We start from the raw sequence: 17710 nt of genomic DNA on the forward strand, positions 1-17710 counted from the left end.
TTAGCTGGATGAACATGGGCAGGGGTAAAATGTTTAGCAAGCGTAGTTCGTTGATTATTATTATTTGGTGTAGTGCTTGAACAAACAGTACACTCCCGTTTTATTTCCAGTGATCCACCGGATTACTTTTTTTTGAAATCGCTCCAACTGCAATTGATCCCCCCTCGATATATGTGTACATGAGAGTCCGTATATTAACACTGGGAGTATTAGTGACTTATACAGGCCTAACTTTACAAACGTATTTATCTTTGCTGATAGGTTTCTTCTCAGGAGGTACAGTACTTGGTTTGCCTTCTTTTATCTTGTTTCAATGTGTACCTTCCAACTTAAATCGCCCGACAAAAAAATTCCCAGATCTTTCACAACCATCGATGTTCCAAGCACTACACCAAAAAGCATAGAGTTAGCGTCTCCGCCCCTAAAACTTACTTTTGCACATTTATCTAGTGCTAAATCCATTTTGTTTTCAGTTACCCACTGCTGAATTTTGTCCAGATCTTCTTGAATTTCAATTGATGTTTTTTTGATGGAAAGTAGTTTAAGATCATCCGCAAAAATATATGGTTCAGAGAATTTGAGTACTTCAGGTAGGTCGTTAATAAAAATGCAAAAGAGCAGTGGACCTAAAAGTGATCCTTGGGGAACACCACTAGTGACTTCTAAAACTTTTGAGCTGATATTGTCTACTCGTACAAACTGTTTCCTGTTTTTCAAATAGTCATAGAGTACCTCTAACATGCAGCCTCCTATTCCTATAAGTGCAACTTTCTTAAGTAGATCAAAATGCGGAACTTTATCAAAGGCTTTTGCAAAGTCAGTGTAGACTGCTACAATTTCTGCGTTTGAGTCATTGTCAAGCGCTTCATATATTTCTTTTAGGAAAGAGAGCATGTTTGTCAAAACTGATCTACCTTTAGTAAAACCGTGTTGATGTTTCGTCAAATACCTGTAACATTCGCCCGGAAGATACATATCGACGGATAACAAAACTAAGTCTTAAGACGACTGGCTAGCGTCTAAACAGAGCTTTGCATGTTTTTCACCGTCTCTACCAAGCCAGTACTTTTCGGTGGTCTTTCCTACATCAGGCTGACAAAAACGTTACTGTTCTCCGGCTTCGACCAGAACGCTCAAATTAACTGAATTACATGCAAAATTAGTGAGCTCATGGCTGGGTCTCTGTATCCCCAGACCACGAGGTCACTCCTAAAAACAGGGCTACTACTTATTATATTACTATTGTTTTTGTTCAGTAGATAAAAATCATCATCTCCATCGAAGATGGATCAACCCTTCCCCCCCTACTTCTAGCTCCTCATTCTTGTCAAAACGAATTAAGATCTTAATTAAATTCAAGTCAGGACATGACGGATGCTAAAATTCAATATGAGTTCATAAAAGTCCACGTCCCGAGACCCTTCCGGATTCTTGAATCCGGTGAATCAAGCTTCTTAATATCCAGTTCACAATAACTCGGAAGGCTGGGTTTTACCCTTCACCGTTGTTCGCAACGGCCTTGCAACTATTGTAACAGCACAATAGTTGCAACTCGGAACGTCCTCTGCTGTTCGGTAGTTCGTTGTTGTTTTTTAGTCTCGATTTTTGTACTGTTCGTAATCGCAGATAAAAGTTGTTCTGTTTCTTTCTGCTATTTTAGCTAAAATGGCCGTCTCTGACGTTTCTCAGAAATATGACGTCATAATTCGAATTTTTAAAAATTAGAATTCCAGAATCTTCTAGCCTTCACCGTTTGGCTAATCGTTCAAATAACGTCCTTATCCGTTCTAAATCGCCAATCCGGAAGGTTCACTGCTAAAATCCTGAATTCTGCAGAGACTGCATTTTGGCCATTCTGGTCGAATGTCACATACTCCCCGGACAGTCCGGTCAATGTCCTCATTGAATCGCGCAATGTTCTAAATGGTTACAGTGTCATCGAACAGAATTTACAAAATGCACGAAATTACTTTTACCTACGTCACATCGACTCACTGCAGAATATAAATGGCATCATACTACATCACTATAGCCTTCAAATTCTTTCATTAATCTGCACATTGAGGATATGACTTAAGATAAAACACATTTTCTGACTTCCAGTGTCAATATCCCGATTGAAACTTTTTCTCCTAGATTTAAAAGGTGTTGGCTTGCAGGACAGTCCTGCCAACCAACAAGCTAAAATTATCCTACTATGCTCCTTCCCTTCGGAAATCTTGCTTGTTTATTGTCCTGAATATTAAAACTAAGAAACTTTGTGGTTAGAAAGAACAATGCAACAACCTCCCTCCTCAAGAAGTTACTCAAGTTTTTCATGTCACCACAAAGTGATCAGTCTTCCTAAGTGATTAAAAACAATCATGCAGGCTGGAATATTTAAATATACTCTTCCCTCAAGCCTTTCTAAATAAATAATAAGTGAGTGTCTCTAAAGCCACTTCAACTAAAACCAAAATGCAAATTTATAAATGCAACAATTTCCAAACTCAACTTAAATGTTTCAGTTTTCAATTACAACTTGGTTGCTTGGTTTCTCACTTGAGTTTTTCACACACATAAAACAATTCTGAGTTTTAACTTTTCTTCATCATCCCTTTGTTCTCTTCTTTTTTCGTCGTTTAGAAGTTCTAAAACTTCTAAATTCTTCTAATTTTCTTTCTTGTTGCCTCTTGTTTTCTCGACCATTCATCAATGCTCCATTTCCTCCTCCTGTGACGCTGACTCTGCACTCTCGGTCTCCGTGTCTCGTAGCACGTCATTGACTATCCTGACGCTGTTGGAAGCCGTCCTCCAACACTTCTGCTCTTCCACCCTCTGTTTACAGCAAGGTAGGGGATCCACGTTTGATTCTCTGTTTCTACAGAAGCTGTTGTGGAGACACAACGCCACGTTTCTTTCCAAATCTTCTTTCAGCATCTCTGCCTTCTCATTTCCACTACGCTCGCTCGTCCTGGAAATTCTTTTCACAGCGGTGGTCACTGCATTCCGATGAGTCACGAAAGCTCGCTTGAAAGCTCCTGCCCCAATGTCCAGCCGATATTCACTGTACACTCTGCCATGCTTCGACATATGCTTTTTCGCATACTCGTACAACCATGCAGTCATGTTAGCTCTGAACCATGGCATCAATCGTTTTCTTGCCCATATCTTCTTCACTTCCATCGGAATGTTTAGAACTTTGCACATTGTCTCAAAAAGATCTAAATCTTTTAGACAATCTAATTTCTGCAATTGTTCTCTCGTCGGTGCCTCCTGTCTATTATTTTCTCTCACATGAGCTTCCAGCCATCGTATCGCCATCATAACTCCCACTATCACTATTGTTATGGGCTGTGATGAATCTGGTAAACCCATGGAGAGCAGCTCTCCAGAGTCCCAGATCAACACCAGATTACTACGCTTGGGATACCACCAGGTCTGCAGCAAGCAGTGGCAAGGAAACTCGTCATGTGTCAACATGATGCTCCTCCAATTCCGTTTTCCCGAAGCTTCCAGCAATGGCTCCACTTCCATCATCACTCGGTGGATCTCATCATTCTCATCTACTGCATTGTAATCTGTGACAGTTGATCCTCTCTGTTTCTGTTTTTCAAAGTCACTGAAGTTCCCGCTCACATATCCCATGAACTTCCTTCCTAGTATTGACTCCAACTCCTCTTTGGTTCTTTCTGGGACTGCTGAGAACATCTTACATAGTAACTCGTAAGACTTTTCAGACATTCTCGCCAATCTCACGCACTTTGGCACTGAGAAAGCTTGATCCACGATCGTTCTTGTACTCTTCACGTCCACAGCCACGAAATGTACAGGGTATCTGCTCTTGCACATTGGAGCCAACGTTGAACCCACCAAATATCGTGCTCCTGATGGTCTACAATAAGTTTCGCTGTGTCTGATGTTCATCTCCGTTTCGATTGCTTCCCTCCATTTTCCTATATACTTCTGCTCAGTCTGCAGAACTCCTGGGAATACTTCTACGCTGATGGCTGTGACCATCTCATGTTTCTGTTCTAGATTCAATAGTGACTCTAAAGAACCAAACATGCTGTAGAATCCTAGTGCTGTCACTAGATTCACATCGGTTCCTCCATGGCAATCTGCTATCAGTTCCGTTTCCGTTCTTGCTTTCATCACTACATTTCCAAACAATACCGTCAACTGCTTGTGTTGTTTCTCCAGGGTTCTCACACAGTCTAGACTTCCACAAACGTGACCCTCTAGTCCACAGACTTCCGCCAGACAGCTACCAGGTTTGACCCAGTCTTCTGGTCCCCAGCCAGGCAACTCCACTCTATCTTCTCCGTTGCTCTTAGAGGCTGTTATCATCACATTATATATGATGTTGAGGTCACGCAGGTTACAGTCCACATTCAGTTCCCTCTGTATGTCCTGTGTCGCCCGTAATATTGAGTCAGCGTTGGGACTAGGACACCACGATGGCTTCATCAATTCCCACACTGCCATCAAGCTCGTTCTCAGTAATTCATCTGAGAATCCCAACCCAAATTCCACTCTCTTGTCGGATTTTGGTACTGAAGGTGCAGTCACCTCTTCTTCCAAGACCAATCCCAATTTGGCCTGTGGATTGTTAACGCTCTTAGTCGTCACAATTCTGGACGTCCAGAATCTTAGTAACACCGCCTGCTCATAATCAAAGAAGCAATCACGTATGTCTTCACTCAGGAAAGGATTGTATGCCATCCCTATAATCCCGGATACATAGCTATATGACTTCTTCTTGATCGGTCCACAGTATTCACTGGATTTCGGCAATGCTCCCATAGATTCTTTAGTGAGCCTCAACTCCTTGTTTGAGAATCTCCTGATCTCGTCTATCTTTTTCATGGGTTCCAATTCTTCAGGTTCTTTCATGTTCACCCTCATCGGTTTACTTTGCTGCATATCCAGCATTGCTAGTAAGAACATGGCTTTCGTTCGCTCATCGCCTTCCTTCAACATTTTAACACAAGTGCTTAATGCAGGTACTGAGATCTGCTCTATCAGGAATCGAACGAAACAGAGAGCGTCTCTCCGCTTTGCACACGCTACTGCTGCTCCCTCCTGGACTATCAGATCCCTCAGATTCGTCATAAGGAAAACTTTTTCCTCCTTTGATCTCTTCCTTTCTTCTGAATCATATTCTTCGCGAGTCAGTCCCATCATGCACCAGGCGAGCCTGAGTTGTAATTCCGTCCTTACGTAAGGTACTGCCACGAGAGCATGTATTCTTGGCGTAGTCCTCATTTCCTCTTCGAAATACCTCAATACTACTGCTTTCCATGGAAGGCTCACCAACTGCTCGATCGTCTCCGCCTGTACGTCAGACGACGCCAAAGTTCCGTACGCCTTCTGCTTGAGGGTGGTGCCTTGCAACATTGTTTCCAGATAACCCTCCATGGCTTTTTCCTCTTCCAGGGCCATTACATGCCCTCTAGCCGAGTTTCGGTATTCCAACATCTCCATGTATCCACCGGTGGGTTCATCTATCGACACTGTCTCATACACTGTCAGTCTGTTGTATTCCACTGGTGTTAGTTGTCCTGCAACACTTCCCTTTCCATGATTCATTGGAGATGGCTTGAAGTCCCTCATTTTACTCTCTCCACATTGACTGAGTATTTCCATTTCTAAAGTCGCTCCAGTCAGAGTGCGGTCACTCCTTTTGGATTTATAACCGGTTGACTTTAACCCCGCCATGAGAATGGGTGGCACCATCGCTATATCAGTTAATATTCTATCTGTGCCAGACAATTGGTAATCACCTTGCCCCAAATCCATGACTTCCTCAACTCGTTTTCTTTTCGCTGAGTTACCAGCTTTCATCGATATTTCCGAATCCACTTTCGTCTTTCCAATCCTCCTCGGCATCACTCTGCTGCCTAACTTCATTTTCATCGCATTGATTTTATCAATCACCATTTTCGATCGCATCGTTCCTCTCCTGGTCCTTGACAGGTACACCACCTCTCCTTCATTGTCCTGCGGTGTTATCTTGATGGGAGAATTCGCTTCACTCTCATCAGTGGCTGAGTCGATCAATAACTCACTCAGTCTCCCTTCACACTCATCAAGCTTGTCAAGTACTTCTCTCATCAAGGGTTGATTGAGACCTGTTTTGAGAATGGACTGGGTCCCATAGCTCTGAATCACAGTCCAGACTTCTTCCATGAACGCCACTCTGTCCAGCTTACATCCCGTCCTACTCTCGTGGTCTCGGTGATGTACTTCCCATTCTTCTTCGGGTAGCGTTCCCAAGAAAGGTACTCTGGCTGAGGCCTCTATTCTTCTCCTCCGGGGTGATTCCATGAGGATTCTCTGATCGTTATTTCTTGAATTGCCAGGAGAGCTGCTCTCCGGCAAACTCCGTTTCATTTCCTCAAAGGCTGACGGAGGTTCCAGTGTCGAGATGCCTTCATCCGCTGGCTCAGTCGTTTCCAACGTGTCTGCATTATTCTCAAGATCACTGAAGATATTGAAATCCAGGCTGGATGTTCCTCCTGTCGATGCCCTGTCGTCTTCCCCACCAGCTTGATCTTGTTGCATGGGTTCTTCCGTCTGACGGTTTCCACCCTGTCCGTCATCTCCTTCTGACTTGTCCCCATTCGAGTTCGATGGTCCTTGTTTGTCATCATCAGCTTCTTCCTGGAATCTCGGTATGAGCAATGTACCGGCTGATTTATCTTCCTCTTCTCCATGGACCACTTTAGTTTCTTCGCAGCCGAAGGGTGCTAGGAAAATTCTCGTCTGCAATATTCCCGCAACTTTCATCTCTTTTCTCACACTGGTCAGGATTACTGAGGCTTCAGGCAATTCAGTCCTGCCTCTCATCCTCATTGGAGCTAAGCCTAGTCCCCTCCATTCCTCATCAAATCCTTCAGGCTTGGGAGTAGCGGCGTTGCTTATTCGCCTTCTCGTCGCTTGATCCGTGTACGCAAATCGTGTGTACTGTAACACGGCGGCATTTCTCCCCACGAAGTATGGATCCATCGTCGCCGAGAAATTCCCTACTCTCCTTTCATTGGTTTCGAATGCTCTCAACCTAGGAGTTTGTACTACGGAGACTGCTCCGAGCAACATCCTTCTTATCAGAGGGAATTCGGGGATTGCTTCGGGTAGCTTCTTGTAATCGCCCCAATCCTTCGTCTCTTCTCTCACCTTGTGATACGCTGCTGTGAGACGAGGCACTCTGGTCATTTCACCATTCGTTTTGTCAAAGGGCCTCAGATTCCAAAGCTTTGGAAACACCTCGATGTGCCCTCTTTCTACTTCTCCCATGCGGTCACAGAAGTGATCGTCAAAATTGATGACTGTCATCTCTGGCTCCGATATTTTCGCAAATAACAGATCTTCACTCATGAGCTCTCGCAATGCGTGCTGCTCACACCAGTTCAGTGTACTACCGTCCACTGCCGATATGAGGTTCAGGTGCAACACCGACCTCCTATATGCTTCCACTTTAACGTCAGGGAACGCAAAGGTGACTGCTGGTCCATAGATCACTGTCACGAACTCCGTGACTCCTCTGATCAGCGCCAAGGGATCGATTCTCATAGCTAAGCTCAAATCTGTTAACAGCGGCATGCCTCCAACATGTCGTCTAACATCTTCCTCTCTTTCAATTGTCTCGTCTTCTCCGGTTCCAAAGCGATTTTGCTGCAAGAGATACTGGATAAGAGTGTGTCTCAGGTCTCTTATTTTGTTCCACGAGTCTGTAGATTTCTTCATATCCAGATTCCTCACTCTCTCTTTCATCTGCTCTGGACAACGTGCCAGTTTCATCAGCCCTCCCAAGTTTCCGTGGGTTATTGCGATCAACGTCAAAAGTCCATCTAGTCGCAGGTTCTGTATTCCATCCGTAAGCAGTATCACCGGTCCTTTCACGAAATTCTCCGCTCCAAATGTTACAAACAGGGCTATTAATTCCACTATCGATACTTTCACTACCGCTTGGAGGAATTCCTTTATCAAGTAGTGCGAGACTTTCGGGTAGACTTTTGCCAAGAAGGACGCGGTCCATCCGGCTCCCAACCCTTCTAGCATGCTGTCTGTCCTTTCAAATCCCTCCTGTCCTTTCACTTCCTGGGTCCAGAAGGTTTCCAGAGTAATCTGACACATTCTGTTCACGAACTCAGCTGTCTTTTCTCCGGCATTTTCCGCCAGGTTCACCTCCTTCAACAAGTAGGCGTATATCTTAGTGATCATTACTGGGCCTTGCTGAAAAGCATCTGCACCCAATGCCGCTACTCTCGGATTCAGGTGTAGCCACTGGTTTGCTTCCGGCTTGGTTCTCAGCACCATCGCTTCCAGATGAGCTCTCGTCTCCAGTGAATTTTTTCTTCTCGTGTCTTCACTCGCCACTTCCATTGCTCGGAACCACAAGTCGTTGGACATTGCCGTAATCACTCGATGGTCGTCATCTATTCCTGGTTTCAGTTTGAGTTGCCGACTGAAGTTGGACAGTTCCAACCCCAGCACTTCGTCCAACACCAACATGTGTAGCGCGTGGTCCTTGAACCCTCTCATCGCGTTTGAGATATCTGACCATACTGCAGGCAGTTCAGCCTTAAGTGGCCTCAGGTTCTCCATTTCTATCATGCGATTCGGGGCTGATATGATCACATCATATTTTCCCTCCGAAAGTAAGGCTACCATTGCATACACAAATTTCAATCCATCCGTTAGATGTGCATATCCCGGAGACAACGCAAATACTACTCTCAATGTCACTTTGTTGAATGATCCCTCCTTTGTCGCGTCTACCACTTCACCCATTGACTCCAGGATGTCTTTTATCGCGGGCCATACTGCGTTTTCTGCTGTTGCAGGATCTCTGAGCCTGCTCAGAAAACCTCTACTGTGTAGATGGTCATTGATGCCAGCAAACACAATCGTTATCGGGTTCATTTCTGTCTGCCTTTGTACCCCTATAGCCAATGACACTGATTGCAATAGGTCTAGGTCAACTGCGGCCAGCATTATGACGTCCGGCCAAAACAAAGACTTAGAGGTGTACACGAACTCTGAATTCGCTACTACCATGATCTTGGCCTTTCTCATTTCTGCTTTGTCGTAGGCGGCGAAGATGCTCTCATCTTTCTTTATTGCTGTCAATCCGCCATATCTCTGGGCATCACCATCTTGGTTCACTTGTTTTGGGTATACTCTCTCCTTCACATGACTAGGTGGTGTCGTCAGTTGCCTGAATATCTTCACGTGTTGTCCAATTGGCGCTCTCGCCGTCAGGAATCTTCCTGGCCTTTCCTCACGATTCCTCTCCTCATGGTTCAATCTGACATCCTGCAACGGTCTTGCATTCACAGGTCCCATTGTGTTATTGGAGGGCAGTCCCTCCAAGTCAGCAAATCTTAAGGCTGTCGTGGAGCTGAAATTTATGCTAGCGGCTATCAACCAGTCTACGCCGGTTATTGAGTATAATCTGCTGACGGATAGCGTCGCTCCATTTAGCATCCTCCTTGCATCTTCAATGAAGCTTACTTTCTGCAGGTCCAGCTTCATCAGTTCTTCTTTGTATATGTGCCAGGGAGACGGCATGGGTCTAGACCATAACAATGAGCCTCTGTTCGGTCTCTCTTCTCGACTGCTACTCGTTGTCTCCGATCTAGTGTCTGATCTGGACGTGCCTGCTACTCCTTCGTTTGGTTGGTTGACGGGTCCTATCCTTCTCCTAGGATGAATTGTCCTCCTCGTCGGTGCTTCTCCCAACCGATCCTGCACGTCAGTTCTTCGACCTGGTTCGCTGGAGCTTTGTTGCCGGTAATTTATTGCGGCTGGGACTGTACCCAAACGCGTTTCCAGGTTAGGAGGCACAAAGGTAGTGATCACCGTATCATTCACCGTTCCCTCTTCCTTCAGTACTCCTGTGTCAGAGAGTTCTGCTTCTAACTCGTCCAACCGTTCTTGGAAGACTCGATTCAACCAAGCTTGTCCCTCGATTGTGTCAAAGTGGATGCCATCCGAAGTCAGTCTGGCTTGCTCCATGGCTCTCAATTCGTGTTCAATGTCCATAAGGATCATTCTTCCGGCATTTCGATTTGCTAGGTTTCTTAAGATGTTGTTCCATCTCATGACTCCCTCGTTGTGCCTTCTTCCTGATGCTGTCAGGTTTCTTGCGTTCATTGGCACCGTGCAAACGGTCAGTACCGCGCAACTGAACTTCTGCCAGAGAGTGGTGAACAAACACACCATCATTGATTCCCACAGTGCTTCCTGCTCGTCTGATCCTCTGGAGATATCATTCGTCCCAACTAATATCATCACACTGGGTATCCTCCCGGGATTCATCAGCTCCACCATCCGGTATAATTGGGCAATTGTCGCGCCTCCAAAGGCCATCACCGTGGTGACCCATGAGGTCCTCAAATTCGTTAGCACTCGGACTAAGCTGTCTCCCAATATCAGGTGAGATGTCCCGAGTGGTGGTTGCTGCAGGTTCACAGCCGGGCTCCAGGTAGCTCGATTGAAGCAGGCTCTCGGATCTGTCTCCGGAACTCCCGTGAAATTATACTTTAATTGATTATTCTTCTGCACGTCCATTACACGAGACACTTTCTTCGCTGGCATCTTCCTTACTTTTCTCTCTGTGATCTTCGAACTCCCCCTGAGTGGCGTCACGTCACTTATCCCTTGTCTGATTATTGTCTGGGATAGTTGTACTCTGCCCGTATCGTCAATCGTTCCATAGGGTGCCGTCACCCCGGAACCTGGTGCATTCTTGTTAGCGACCAATCGTCCAGCGGTCTCTATCAGTTTTCTCACTGTCTGTTCTACGACGGGATCACCCAAGGTGTCACTAGGATCCGGGATTGTTACTCGGTTCGTCTCTGCTGGAAGCCGTGTCTCCGTTGTTTGACTCATTTCTCGAGGTGTCAAGAGCTCCATCGGGGACTGCCCACGAGGAATGTCCCTTGCAGGTATCACTTTCTCAATGGACGTCGTCAACGCCACCTGCTCCGATCGCTCTTTGTATTCCTGCCTTAAGCGTTCGATCTCTTGACCCTGCTTTTTGTTGCAGTCTTCAAACAACTTTCTCCACATGTCCCGGTCTTCCTCCATCGCCAGCATGGTCTTCGTCATATCGTTTAACTCCTTCTTCGTACTTCTCAACTGATCGTTCATCTCGTCCAGATCTTGTATGGTTTGGTTCGTCTGAACCTTCTGTGTTACTTTCGCCCCTTTTGGTGGCACAGCTACTCTCAGTGGTGAACCAGACGAGGTCGCCTCGCTGTTCATCTCCTGATGCATTCTCGTCAGCCCAGGTTTGGGCTTGGAGGGCATTGGCATCTCACCTGGTTGGTAAGTCCTAGAACTTCCCAACCCAGGCTCATTCGCCAAGTCACTCCCTGAGAGAGCCCCGTTTCTCCACCTCATCACTCTCATGTTCGGGCGGTCTAGTACTCCTCTTTCTCCATATGCTGCCATCAACAGGACTTCCGTGGGGCGGTCCCCACGGTTGTCGTGCCCCAAGATGTTAATCAGGGCGGTCAGCAACATGACCACCTCTGGGTCCTCCAGAGCGAAGTCTCGTTCGATCAGCCGACGATAGATCGCATCTACCATCGGTCCTACATATGCCTCTGCCAGGTCCATCAATTCATCCAGGTTGAAATTGTCCATACTGTTCTTTCCAAGTTTGATTTGATTTCGATTTCAAGTTTTGACTCAAGTGAGCAATTAAATGATCAATCAGGATCTAGAAAAGAAATCACGAATGTCACACTTGTCAATTTCACCCTAACATACATCGTTAAAATTTGCTTAAAGACAGTTCAGATAAAAAGATATTTATCCTAAAATTTATTAAAATCAATTGGTTTCTAAAATTTTGGAATTCGACCTAAGATTGGACAGTCCAAACTTTGGATCTATTCCCAAGATCGTCATTTAGTTGTTCATGGTCACTAACCCCCACTTACCCATGATCTTAATAACCTAACACATAACATAACATAACACACATATCACATATTACGTGCAACTTGGTCTTTGGCCTAACACCCTCTCGCTCATCACTCAGCCTATACTTAAGTAATATTTCTTATGTAGATACACTTGTATGCTCGTATCAGAGAATATCACATGTACAAGCGCGTACAATTCCCGAGGATGCAGTCTTCCTCTATTTGGATCGTACACTGGAAGCGAAAGCTCCTTCACGTCCATTTCCACAAGGAAGTCCCTCAGCCTCGTCAAAGACAAGACTAGATTTTCTGGGTCCACGTGTTGCTTCTCTGTCGCCCTCGTTACCAGGAAGCATAAGTACTTTCCCGGTATTTGCGACACCGCCGGGGGTAAGGCTGCTACGCCCCCTATCCCTGGTCTTTGCTTCCAAAGGAATTCCACGTTTTTATATTCCCTCTTAAAATCTGCCGCTAGCGCCGTCCTAAAACTCATGTCTGCGGTGATAGCTACCGCACATGTTCTGTTTGTGAGTATAAAATCACTGTCTGTTAGTATTATGTTACTAGAATATTCATTTGGTAAATTAAAATATGACTCAACTACCCTGCCTATGTCAGGTTTCTTAGGTTCTTCACCTGTTTCTGCTTCTAAGTTTCCTGTTTCTCTTGCTATTCTTAATTTTTTTATTATCAAGTTTTCAGTGTGGGTAAGTCCTACCCCCACTCCCCGGACAAAAATATCCATCGGCGTCCCCGTCGATCGCATACCGGGTATTAAGTCAAGATTAGAAGCTGGAATGAGAAGTTGTCCTTCCTGGGCAGCCCAGGAAGGATCATCTCGTTCGGTCTTAATGTATTTCGCGCTTTCGCGATCTACGTCTTGAATCGTAACGCTGGTCTTTTTAGGGTCTGATGTCATTTCGTTCAGCCACTCTAAGACACGCAGGTTCGTCAGGTCTTGTTCATTTGACTGCTGTTGCTCATCGTCAAACTCCACCTCGGGTTTCGACCAGTCGTCAACCCACTCATCGTTGTGATCATCGACTATGTCAATGTCTTGTGACACGGTTATTTCCTCTAAACCCACTACTTCCTCCACTATTTTCTTTAGATCTATCCTATCCACTACGAAGTCGTCACCGTAAGGATTGTATTTCTTTCTTGGTCTCATCCCGTCTTTCTGACGAGTCTGCATCGTGAACGGAAGATCTGGTTCCATGTTCTTGGGAACCTCTGTCTGTTCGGAATCCTGCCAATCTTCCTCTGCGTAGGGCAAGGTTTCATCGTCCGCTTCGATCTGTTCGTTTGGATCCAGGTCCAATGGTGTATCCGTACCTTCCTCTACGACTTCGTTTCCATCGTTCTTCTCCCTGGTGCCTTTTTCATTGACCTCACAAGCAGGATCCATCATTAGATAATCCCCTTCTTCCATGTCTGCAGGTATACACCAGTCTTCTGTCGATGGATTGTGTGGCTTGATGTTCTCGTAGTGGGCGGCTCGGCCAGTACTCAGTCTATAAAAGCGTCCCTCTTGGTGCACCTCTGTAATCATGAAGGGTCCCCTCCACTTCTTCAGAAGCTTTTTTGTCCCTTTCGGTGGTATAACGTTCTGAAATACCCATACGTAGTCTCCCACCGAGTAAGCCTTTGCACCAGCTGCTTTCTTGTCGAATCTTTTCCTCTGCCTTGCCTGTGCCTGCTGAGTGTTTCGTCTACACAAGTCGTTCAACTCCTGTTGGCGTCTGATCACATCCCTTACGTAGACCTGTGGGGATGTTTTCTTTCCCTCATACTCTGGGTAGAAGAATGTCAAGGGTAAAGATTTCTCGTGTCCCGTCAGCATCATGTGTGGACTGACTCCAGTGGTGGAGTGTTGCGTGCTATTATAAGCTCCCATCACCTGTGGAAGGTATCTGTCCCAATCGGTCATATACCTGGAACAGTATACTCTCAGCATCGATACTAACGTCCTATTCTGTCTTTCCACTAAGCCATTCGTCTGAGGGTGGTATGTCGTGGAGTGAGCCTGAGCGACCTGTGACCGTCTCATAAGCTCTTTCGTAAGCTCGCCTACGAAAGCCGTTCCATTGTCCGATTGAAACGTCATTGGACATCCGTGTCTTGCTATCCACGTATTGATCAGGTGGTCGCATGTCTCTTCCGCTGAGGCAGTTATGCAGGGCACGGCCTCTGCATGCTTCGTGAAGTGATCTATCATGACCAAGACTTGGTTGTAACCGCTGTCTGTCATGCATATCTTCTGGTGATCTATCTGCACCACCTCGTTGAATTCAGACGACTCAATTGATTGTAAAGGAAATCGCAACTTCCTAGGATCCTTGACCTGTTGGCATGACAGACATGCTGTCACCCATTTCTCGCATGCCTTTTTCATCCCAGGCCACTCAAAGCGCTTCAGGATCCTCTGATACACTTTGTCGATCCCTTGATGGCCCATCTGATCATGCGACCTGAATAATAGTTCTGTCTGATAGAGTTGCGGCAACACTATCGCGTTATATTTGTATAAGACCTTGTCTTCTTCTCTTCTCCTGCAAGCCACGATCCCATCCTTGTTCAGATATAATCTCCCCTCCTTCTGCATGAAGTATTGTCTCAGGATCCTATAGCTGTCTTCTTCCAGGTCACCTTTGTCAGGTGCACCGTTTTCTATCCACCTTTTTAGGTTGCTTGTCATGCGATCATTTCTCTGCGCCCTTAGAAGGTCCGAGAGTCTGTATCTCGCCTTCAAGTACGTCTTCATGACTCTCATCTGACTGTTCAGCTCGTTGGGCTGATGTGTGTCTTCTTCCATCTTAACGCACCAAATCTTCGCCAACGGTTGTGTTTCTTGTTGAAACGGCTGAAGATCAGTCCTGACTACCTCTTTCTGCGGCAACAGGCTTATCGAACGTTTCGATACCGCTATCGTTTCTAAGTCATCCGCTGCGTTGTCAAAGACTCTTTCGCTTGGTATTAGGTAGCGATCACTGTCAGGATCCTGGTACACCTCTCTGTCCAGGTTTCTCGCCCGAGTTTCCACTAGTAGCGTGTGTATCGCCAGTTCTGACAGTTCTGATCCCGAGGTCGAATCCCTGTCTGAATAGGTGTTCATTCTCGAGCTTTCTGACTTATCATCCGTCGAAGGTGTTGTGCTGGAGACTGCACGCTCCTCCAGATCATGTCCGTATTTCCTTCGCATCCATCTGAACTCCCCGGACAAAACTTTGTTCTCTAGGTCCTGCTTCTCCTCAGGAATTTTCTCGTCTATCTCGGACTCCCCGGACAAATTTCCTTGTCCCGGGTGTTGATCTTGTGATCGCTGGTTTTTCTCCTCATCCTTCTCCCCGGACAAATAGTCTTGCAGCAGATTTTGTTCTACCTCTTCACCCTCTTTTTCCCGGTCTACAAAGGTGACGGTTTTCTTTCGCTTGCTGCTCCCCTGTTCTTTCCGTCCGTAAGAAGTACTGGTTAAAATCTCTTGGGGTATTGAGGATACTAGTTGCTGAACTATTGTCCTACAATCCCTCTTGTTCTCCTCGTGCTGTTGTCTGGACGGCATGATCTTCACTTTCTTACTGACTGTTAGCGATGCCACTGCTGCTGTCCACTCGGGGTCATCTCTGGTCACTTCTCTTTCTAACAATCCACCCAGCATCCGCATTACTTGTGGTGTGACTTGCACCGTTTTATCCAATAATGAGAGGCTGTTTATATTCATGCGAGAGAGTTCTTGCTGGACCAGGTTCGAGCGCAGCAACAAATCTAAGGGGACTGGATCCTCCTTGGACAGGATCTTTATCTCAGCTGCTTTCTCTACAGGTAACTCAGGATTCCCTGGAATTGGATGTCCAGACTTATCCAACCATCTCGTTAAGGGAAGCGCTTCATAAGTTTCTTTGTCCAGAAACGAGAATCCCTCCTTTACTTCCGCCTGATTGGCCTGCTTCTGCTCCAATCTTTCATAGAACTCAGTTTTCTTGCTGAGACTGTCAGCATTCTGATGTTTATCACGCATCCTATGTTCGATTATCATATGGTAGCCGTCCAATCTGACTATCCATCTACCAATATAACTCTGATCCATCGAGTAGGTCTTCAACCAGGATAACGCTCTGTTGTCCACGCGTAACTTGAAGGGAGCGCTCCCCAAGTATGCACGGTACTTTTCCACGAAGGTGACTACTGCAAACATTTCTGCTTTCGGTGCGCCATATTTCATCTCTGTGTCACTCAAGACCTTGCTGCCGTATGCAATGGGACGGAGGACTGTTCTTCCGTTCCATTCTTGCTCTTGATGCAATATTCCTGAGATGGCCACCACCGATGCGTCTGTGTCAAGAACATACATGCCCTTTTCTGTAGGCATGCCCAGCACTGGCGCTTCGCACAGTTCCCGCTTTATGTTCTCGAAAGCAACTTGTGCCTCATCGTTCCATTCGAACTTTTTCCCTTTGTTGCGCATCAGCTTCTGCATCGGGTACACCTTGTCCGCGTATCCTTTTATGAATTCTCGGTAGTAATTGGCAAACCCTAGGAAGCTCATGAGCTGTGTGTCCGTTCTAGGAGCTTTCCATGTCAGCACAGCCTCTACTGCTTCTGGATCTGGCCTCACACCATGCCGGTCCACCATTCTTCCCAGGTACTTGATCGAATCCCTAAGGATTTCACATTTCGATGGTTTGCATTTCAAGCCTGCTCTTTTCATACATCCGAAGACCTCATCGAGTCGATCAATGTGATCCTCCAGGGTTGGTGTCGCTATGACTACGTCATCCACGTAGCACATCAAGAGATTCCCGTACTTTTTGGTCACTCCTGTCAAAGCCTGAGCCATCAGCCTTTGAAAGGTTGCTGTTGCATTGCACAAGCCGAAGGGCATCCTCTTCCACTGGTACAACCCCAATTCGCACGCGAATCCTGTTTTCTCCCTGTCCTTCTTTCGCAGAGGAACCTGCCAGAAGGCAGAACCCAAGTCCAATGTGGTGAAGAACTTTGCATCACCAAGTTTGGATAGGCTCTCGTCTATTCGCGGTATCGGGTACGCATCTTTAATCGTTACCGCATTCAAGTAACGAAAGTCGCAACAAAATCTAAGCTGCCCCCCTTTCTTTTTCGCCATTACTACTCCGCAAGCCCATGGTGATTTCGAGGGTTCTATCATGTCGTATTCAAGCAACATTTCTATTTCCGCTCGGCACGCTTCCGATTTATGTGGCGTCATTCGCCTTGCGCGTTCCCTATGGGGAACGGCGCCCTCTTCTAGTTCGATTTCGTGTTCGACGAAATTACAGCAACCGATGTCCGCCTTATGTTTTGAAAATACTTCGGCGTTCCGATCTAGGAGGTCCCGCAATTTTTCAAAATCTCCCTCACCTATTTTTCCTTTTAAATGTTCTATTTCTGGCAAAACCGGTTTGTCAGAATCTAGTTCATATGACGAGGGGCGTTCCGGAAAATTCGAGCAGCTTGATAAGCCGTCGTCCGTTTCGGATTTCATTGAAAACAATTTACGAATAGATTTTAATTCATCAATCCTCTTTAAAATTTTATCTTTATTGGCATGATAAGGACAGTCTTTCACACTATATTTCTTCAAGTTTTGTGTCTCTTCATAGTCGGTCCTCATCGGCAATGCGTAACCAAGCTTCTTTCCACGCTGGATTGAAACCGTGGTGTCCAGTGTGTTCAACAACACACTGACACACAGTCCGTTTCGCGTTACCGAGAAGCTCCGGCCTAAAATCACCGAACTCTGACTATTTGGATTCGGTACTAAGCAAACCTGT

The 17710-nt window shown here is 46.0% G+C and overlaps 1 protein-coding gene across 1 annotated transcript in view; it reads right to left on the reverse strand.

Annotated features, from left to right (window-relative positions):
- LOC134846304 (epidermal growth factor receptor kinase substrate 8-like) overlaps positions 1-17710 on the reverse strand; it is a 140147-nt gene that overhangs the window by 46241 nt on the left and 76196 nt on the right. The gene's annotated exons all lie outside the window — the stretch shown is intronic.

This window comes from Symsagittifera roscoffensis, chromosome 5, assembly GCF_963678635.1.
Source record: "Symsagittifera roscoffensis chromosome 5, txSymRosc1.1, whole genome shotgun sequence".
In the NCBI taxonomy this organism is placed as follows: Eukaryota; Metazoa; Xenacoelomorpha; order Acoela; family Convolutidae; genus Symsagittifera; species Symsagittifera roscoffensis.